The 8124-nt window shown below is 46.5% G+C and overlaps 1 pseudogene across 1 annotated transcript; it reads left to right on the forward strand.

The window, feature by feature from the left end:
• The first annotated feature begins 1443 nt into the window (after positions 1–1443).
• On the forward strand, positions 1444–3788 carry LOC309858539 (LHFPL tetraspan subfamily member 6 protein pseudogene; annotated as a pseudogene). The gene is made up of 2 exons (XR_014316650.1): positions 1444–1675; positions 3196–3788. The product of XR_014316650.1 is annotated as an LHFPL tetraspan subfamily member 6 protein pseudogene (transcript).
• The last annotated feature ends 4336 nt before the right edge of the window (positions 3789–8124 follow it).

An 8124-nucleotide genomic window follows, 5' to 3' on the forward strand; every position in this document is an offset into this window, starting at 1 on the left:
TAAGTAACCAGTGATTTGTATGAGACAATTTAAATCACTTGAATCAGGGATTCTGAACCTGGGATTTCAGGGATGAGCTACAGGGGAACAGGGAACCACCTGACATTTCACTGAAACAGGTTTTCTTAACCTTAGCACTATTTACTTTTTGGGTTGAGTAATTCTGAGAGGTTGTCCTGTGCATTGCAAGGTGTTTAGCGGCACCCCTGGCCTCTAACCACTAGATGCTAGTAGAGCCCCCCTCCTCATGATAATCAAAACCCAAGAGATTACTCAAGTCTTTTCAATATGATAATGAGAGAACGTATATCTCCAGCTGTAGTTGCAGGAAGAATGTCCACCATTATGGCTAACTGAAATGACGCAGTTTGAAAATTTACTATGAAATATTATATATACCTACCCATTTATTACTTCTAACTCCTTTGAAAAAGCACTTCACAGACTATCCCGGGAAGTATCTGCTTCACACACTGCTATTCCTACACGGCGGGGTTCTTCAAATATGGTCTTCAACAGAGACGCCCACAGTCCTCTACTGAATGTAGCTCTCAACTTCCAAAGAGGTGAGTGAGAAGGGCAAGCTAAGACAGAAATCTAATGGTTCTGATTCCAAGAGTGATTGGTTAGAGAGATGGAGGGGAAGGGCGGGAGGGGAGGAGGGCGGAGAGGGAGAGGGAAAGAGAGGCAGAAAGAGAAAGAGAAAAAAGAAAAGAGAGAGGGAGGGAGAGATAAAGAGGGAGAGAATACAATGGCTTGAAAGAGGTTCCCAGAAAGGGTATCTCTGGGGAGAGGCTTGCTCGCTGGAAGTCTCCCCCTGCCTTCTCCCTGGCCTGTCTGGAAAGAAGCTTGCCAGACAGAATCCCTGAGCTTAGGCTTCCCGTTCTTATCTCTCAGTCCACACTAGCTTTTCTCACTCCTTCCAAAGTGACTCCAACCCAAGGACCTCCTCAAAGCTCCAAAGGGTCACTTTGCCCAGTGTTGAGGCGCTCCTTTTCATCTGCATCTCCGGTAGGAAACGGGCGCTTAAGCCGCAAACCCCAGCCCCAGAAATGCAACCAGGGAACTTGTCTGGTCTTCGCAGCCCCTCGGGAGCACGGAGAAGACCGGCAACTTTCTCCCCTACTTCTGGGTCTGCGTGCCTCCCTGCCCTCCCCTCTTGGCAGGAGCCTAGAGGGGAGGGCGGCGGGGGGGGGGGGTCGGCTGCGGGAACAGCCAGAGCTGCGCCCCCCCACCCCGGGACGAGGAGGGGGGACTCCCGGGTCCCGGTCGGCAGCGCCGCGTCCGCGTTCCGCCGGCCGTGGGTCCCCGGGCGCGAGGGGAGGGGACAAGAGAAAGAGGAGGGCCGGGCCGCCGAGGGGAGGAGGCGGTGCGTGCCTCGCCTGCCAAAGGGAGCTCTGTTCCTCTGCGTGAGAGCCCGGGCGCCCCGCGCGTGGCCACCGCGCTCCGTCCGCGCCACCGCCGGAGAGCGCGGGCAGCGGGGGCTCCGCGGGTGGCGGCGCAGCCCGGCCTTCGCGAGACCCTCCGCCTCCGGCCGGACGCCGCTCTCCGCCCCGGGGTGGCCGCGGCTGTGAGGGACAGCGGCGAGGAGAAAGGACGCGCTGGGCGCCGTGGATGTTCCGCCCGCGGAAGACCGCAAGTTGAGCGCGCGCCCCGGCCGCCGCCCGCCAGCCGGGTGAGTGAGTAGAGCGCTGGCTGCCCGGCGCCGCGGACTCCGCTCTCTCCCCGCGCCCCCCCCCCCGGCCCCCCGCCGCCGGAGTCGGGCTGCTCCCGGCTCCGCACTTCCTGAGCCCCGCGGCGCGGTCGGCTCTCCCGGCCGCCGCGTCCGCTGTCGGCGGCTGCCTCCGGGGGGTGCTGCCTTCCCGTGCTTTCCCCTCCCTGCGCGCGGGCCGGCCGGAAAATGCCCCTCTCCCCGCTCGGAGCTCCGGGAGCACAGGGTGTCGTCCGGGGTGGGGCCATTGCGAGGGGCCCACTGTGGGCTTGCCCGCCCCTCGGAGCGCCAAACCCTGGCTGCAGATGAGGGCCTTCCAACCCCCAGACCGCCCCCCGCAACCTCCCCCAGCCTCATGGCCCAGGCAGACCAAGTTCAGCGGCTAACGCTGACGGTGACTGCAGTTGACATGATTTAAAAAAAAAAAAAAAAAAAAGTAGTTGAAGCTCCCCCGCAGTGACACACTGGGCTGGAACTGGGGCGGCGGGTGGAGAGGAAACAGTAGGGGTGAGGGCTGGGTACGGGGGAGGCCAGGGAGAGGGAATTTGCTGTGGACACTGAAAAACTGGAGTTATAGGTTCTGGGAATGGAACCGTGGGGTGCATGGGCTGCGTCTGTATTCCTTTCTGTATGGAAAGTGTGGGAAATGGTTCAAGAACTCCTTTTGAGAGGAAGGGAGGGCTGGAAGTCAAGGCGCATTGAACTCTTTGAATGACTGGGGTTCCATGCGGAGTACTAGAAAGTGCGGATTACTTTTCAGATTAGACGCTGACAATCGTTCCGCGGGAGAGAGAGTCCTACCAATCTTTATTGGAACCCATGAATCAGAAGGAAGCCCTACACAGCCTTTCTTTCATTTGCACTAGGAGAAAGGGAGTTAAGACTGAAGGAATTCACAAATACTACTGAAGGAGTACAGGGAGTGCCTAATAGTTCCATCCATTCTATGTGCCTAGACAGTCTATAGTACTTGTTGAATTTGTGGTGCTCTGCCGCTGTGAAAATTATCCTAATTATTTTGTTTGGGCTCGTGCAGAGTTAATGCACCTAAAGGGACACGGAAAAGTTGCTACAAATTATCAGCATGAACTTGCAAGCCAAATAAACAAACCATGGTATGATTCACTTTATTTTAATATTTGGAATCATGTTTACTGCCAGTAAAAATGCTACATTACTTTTCCTTGTGAGCATGTGAAATGGATTCACTGACTTGGCAAATAGAAGCCATGCATTTCTTTAAGTAAATAGCTGTCAGAGTTAATTTGGGAGCATTTACAGGAGATAAAGACATGAAAAAGCTATGAGCTAGTTTGACAAAACTTGAATGGTAGAGAAGTTTCTAGAGAGAATGAGTTCTTCCCACTTTTGAAGTGTTGGGGCAAGTTTGAATGTTTATTCATTAAGAGTTGCAGCCCAACTATACCGGTGTTATCGCTGCTCTAAAAACATTTCACTTTTAACATTTATTATTGTTTTGCCAGGGACCATCGTCCTTACTACAGAGAATGGGAAGTTGATGGTCAGGAAGACTGAAGATCCATTCTGTTACTAGACACCCCCCATTACAGAAGTGTGGACTGCCCACCCTTGCCTGGTGGTTTCACACCTTCCCTGGCTCCTGAAGTCCTAAACAGTTACTGCGCGTCCCCGTTGCCCTGAAAGATGGCATCCAGCCTGACTTGTACTGGGGTGATCTGGGCTTTGCTCTCCTTTCTTTGTGCTGCCACCTCTTGTGTGGGGTTCTTCATGCCTTACTGGCTCTGGGGATCACAGCTGGGCAAGTCTGTGTCCTTCGGTACTTTCCGGAGGTGCTCCTATCCTGTCCACGATGAGAGCCGGCAGATGATGGTGATGGTGGAGGAGTGTGGGCGCTACGCCTCCTTCCAGGGCATCCCCAGTGCAGAATGGAGGATCTGTACCATTGTCACAGGCCTGGGCTGTGGCCTCCTCCTCCTGGTGGCCCTCACCGCCCTCATGGGTTGCTGTGTGTCGGAGCTCATCTCCAGGACAGTGGGAAGAGTGGCTGGAGGAATTCAGTTTCTGGGGGGTAAGTAACTTGTTCACTTTGACTTATTTACTGGAATCCCAAAGCAGTATTGAAAATTATGTTCCTTTTGTCTGCCAAAATCCTTATAACTGGCACTTGGAATGCTCTGGAGAAATAGACATGGGGTGGCTTTAGTGATGGACTGCCAAAGTCAAAGTTTGTTTGTTTGTTTTAAATCGGAATTGCTTTATAACTTGAAGAGATCTTAATTTCTGTACATCTTTAGGCATATATATATCATTGGCCTGCCAAGTACAACCTGAATGAGGTGGCAACCTGGCGATTGTTTATAATGTAGTAGGGGAGATAGTTTAGATTTTCTAACTTCCTGCTCTCCTTGTTCAACAGTAAGCAATTAGATTATCTGTGTCTTACTGGCATCTTTAGGTCTTTAGCTTTTTGAATCAACATTGCTGTCATAAGCCTTTAATACTCTTTGGCAGGCATAAAATTGACCCTTGATGAATCTTAAACTATATTTCTAAATAAATGATTATGGTTTTAAATGAGAGATCAGTTTTACATGAACAACTATGGATTACATTCCGCTGCAAATACAGCCATAGACTTAATTATCTTGTTAGGATTTAACTTCCCTGGATGCTCTTGCTGTGAAGAAAAAAAGAAAAAGCAAATAACTGAGTGCTTGTCCCAAATGGACTGGAGAGTCTCACTAACACCAGAAAAGGTTTGATTTTTACTTGGGTTTCCTCCAACAAGTATTACTTCAGTATATCTGGTCGTATGGTTTTAATTATACTTTATATATTTTCCACTGCGCTTTTCACCTCCGTTCTTCAAACTGACAGGCTGAACTTGCCTGATTTATAGTCCATCCTGGTAAAATATGACAACCTGTAGATAGCACAGAAAGAAGGGAAATAGGAAGCCAGGAAAATGTATAAAATGTATTTGTAACTTCATTACAAAGTAAAAGTCTATTCTTCTTCCATGTGGGGTTTTCTTATAGTCTTTTGTGAAGAATTCAGAAGAATCCAGAAGAAGAAAAAAAAAATTAAAATAGATAGTTCTCAGATAGACCCTTTTGGAGAAACCCCAACAGATGATTGTGGGTTATTTAATAGAACACTTTCAAGTAACATTTTGGATAAGAAAATCCTTGCGCTAAGAAGACAAGAGGCAAAAAAGATTTGTGTTTTAAAACAAATAACAATGTTGCTTGCAGGTCTTTATTCCTCTACTGGATTAATATTGTTCTCATCTGTGCTTTTCCCTGAAGGTTTGCATTGCACTCTGCCCTGGGAGGCGGTCTGGGGGACTTAGCTGTCCTTTCTTTGGTGTTTCAGTGTTCAACATTGAGCTGAAGTCATGTGTATGAGATACATATATATGTGTGTGTTTGTGTATATGTGAAAAAATATATATATATATACATATATATTTATATTCATATAGAAATGTAGTGAAACGATTAGAGAACACAAGGAGGTTGTTGAAAGCCAGGATATAAATCCAGAACTTGAAAACTTTTTGATACCACAGTTTTCAGAAATAGAATTAGTGCTTGGGAGTATTTAAAATTTGTTTTTCTTTAAGAGTAAACTTGATTTGCTGTTTGTGTTTCACTTAGCTCAGGAAAAATGCTTAGGCAGTTCCTTTTTCTCCTCTTATGATAAATATTACTTTCCATTTTTCCTTCATTTTAGGGTGGGGTCTGCCATTATTTCTGGCAGAACAGAAAAATGCTTACAAAGAGAAATCAGTTTTTATTGATTATCTTTAAATATATCATGAAGGAAGGCAACAGGAAGTGAACCTGAGACCCGTGAGATTTATGCTCCCCTCCCTAAGATACGTATAGATTTTTTGGAATGATACAGAGCTAAATGTTCTATTTTACAGAAAACTCAAGGGGAAAGATCACTGGGGAAGTTGGGTGTGTTTTTAAAAGGACCTTTTCCCCACTTTGTACATGCTTTTCATGAACTCTGCTTGGCGAGAGTCACTGACCTTAAGCTAAGGATACAGTTTATTATCAGCAGTTGATACCCTCTCCTTTCTCATATGTATTTCTCCTACCTGGAAAAAAAATAAAGATGAACGTAAAACCTAAAATAGTGTTTTTCTGAATCAGACCTCTTGAGGGCACAAGTAAGTAAATACATCCTGTTAATCAAGATTTAGAGTAAATTTAGAATGAAAAAACGACCTGAGTTCTGGAAAAGGTTTTGAAATATCTGTCTCCCGTCACTATTGCATAATGGTAGACAAGTTGGGGGAAGGGGAAACTTCAAAAAGAATTCTTCCTGTTATTCATTCTATAATTATTTGGGGTTTTATTCATAAAAACTTCAATGGTTAGTAACTTTGTTCTATGAAATTTTTCATAAAATGGGCGGGTTTCATAAAGACTGCAAAATATCAAACCAGTGAGTTCTTAAGCCTTCCGTAGATGGCTCTGCTTCTGAAATACAGACTGCATACAGCGAGCTCTCCTATAAGGCGGATTCTCTTACTAAAAATGATTCACCCAGAAGGGTTATGTTTAGCTAAAGTTAGGGCTGCTCCAAAAACAACAGGAAGCAGGAGAATGGCAGAGTACAGAGGCGTCCTGCTTACCCCTGCCTGCTGTGTCTAGAGTTTGCACATATGGTGTAACATCAGGCAGTAAAGCCCCTGCAGTACTTTGGAACTAGTTAAAGGACAAAGTGTCAACCTTAATTTTGAATTGTCTTGCTGTGGTTGGTTAGAGGTTAAAATGTCACCTGTCAGCTGGCAGAGCGAGGCAAGACAGGATGGTCGCATATGACATTTTCACCCCGTAGAGGAGTACTTCTAGGAATCAGTGACTCGTGCTCTTCTTGGGGCAACTTGTACAGAAACTTTAATTGCCACTTCTCCATGTTTCTGTCAGAATTTTTACAGACTGGCCTTGATTGAGTTTTTCAAACACCCTCGGAGAAACAGAGTGTATGATAAAAGCAGGTCCATGTGTATCTGATAGTGATGGCACTAGGAGAAAGCAGGTTTTCATTTGGGTGCATTTGCTAAGTATACAATTACATGCTTTCAGGTACTGCTTGTTGTCATGAAGTCCTTCCACAAAATTTTTAAGCGTCAGTATCACACTTCTAATGCATGTGTTAGGAAATGTCTTATTTGTGTGCTTTGTAAATATAACATGGGGCAACATGGTGAAGACAGAATGGGTCTGTCTCTAAGTTCTCTGGCCAGTGCTTGTGAATGTCAGGGTCTGTGTGTCTCTCGTCCTAAGAAGCCACTGCTGCTGCTGGGATAAAGGGGGCATGGAAGAGAGTCCCAAATTTCTACTGTTCCACATTAGCTTGAACTTGCATCACGTTTACATATAAAATGGGTAGAGAGTGCTAATTAGTAGCCAACAGCGACCTTTGCAGTTTGGAAGGTGTTCTGTTGAGGAAGCCAGGGGAGACCATGTTCTCAACTAATTGATTGTTAGTTATGTGCTCCTGAAGACAGTAATGATGCCGGAGCGTTTCTTTGAGCATCCCTTGCTCTGTGTGTGGAAAGCCTTTCCAGATCCCTTCACGGTAGGGTCCCACCTGGACCTGTCTGTCATCCCTCTAGGAGGAGGGCTCACAACTCTCCTTCCCTCGCTCCCCTTTAAACCTGACTTGTCATGTGATATGCCACTGTGTGCTTCCCCTCCTTTCTGGCTATCTGTCAAGTGACTGCTAAGGAATAAGATAAAGGAGGAGGGCTGGCATATTCATGGGCCTAGTGGCTTTTTAGTGACTGTGATGAATGGAAAGAAGCTGCTCTGAGTTTTAAGAAATCCAGAGACTTCTGAGGCCAGCTGGGAGAGCAGGCAGGGGTCTTTTCGCTCCTCTTGAAGCTACACCTTGTGCATTGCTTCCTACTGTACTCCTGCTCCGTTCAGCTACCCTCCAACAAAGAAGGTAAAGACCAGGGAAGTATCTTGAGTTCTGAGCCTATGGTTCCCAAACTTTACCCTGCATCAGGACCACCCAGGGCTTTTAAGACACAGACTCCCTGGGACCCACCCAGGGACTCTGATTCCATTGGCTTGGGGAGGGGCCTGATACTTTGCATTTCTAACTAGTTTCCAGATGATGCTTGTTCTGAGCTCCCAGCTCGAGAACCCTGTTCTAAGTTAACCATTTCGTGTTTTAGAAATGTTTGACTTCTTGGAGATTGTTTACTTTCAGAAGTTAGTTAATGTTTGTTTACTTGTGTAATAATCCAATATAAAGTTCTGTAATTGGGCTTGGAAAGATACGTAGTGTCATGTTGGCTAAGGACATCCTTGTTCTATCTCTCCCTGTTTTTGTCACAGGAAATCATTTTCCTCAAGTTCTCTATCTTAGACATACTATATACAGAATTGTATTATGTAAATTTC

This window comes from Mustela nivalis (assembly GCF_964662115.1).
Source record: "Mustela nivalis genome assembly, contig: HAP1_SCAFFOLD_2746, whole genome shotgun sequence".
NCBI lineage: Eukaryota > Metazoa > Chordata > Mammalia > Carnivora > Mustelidae > Mustela > Mustela nivalis.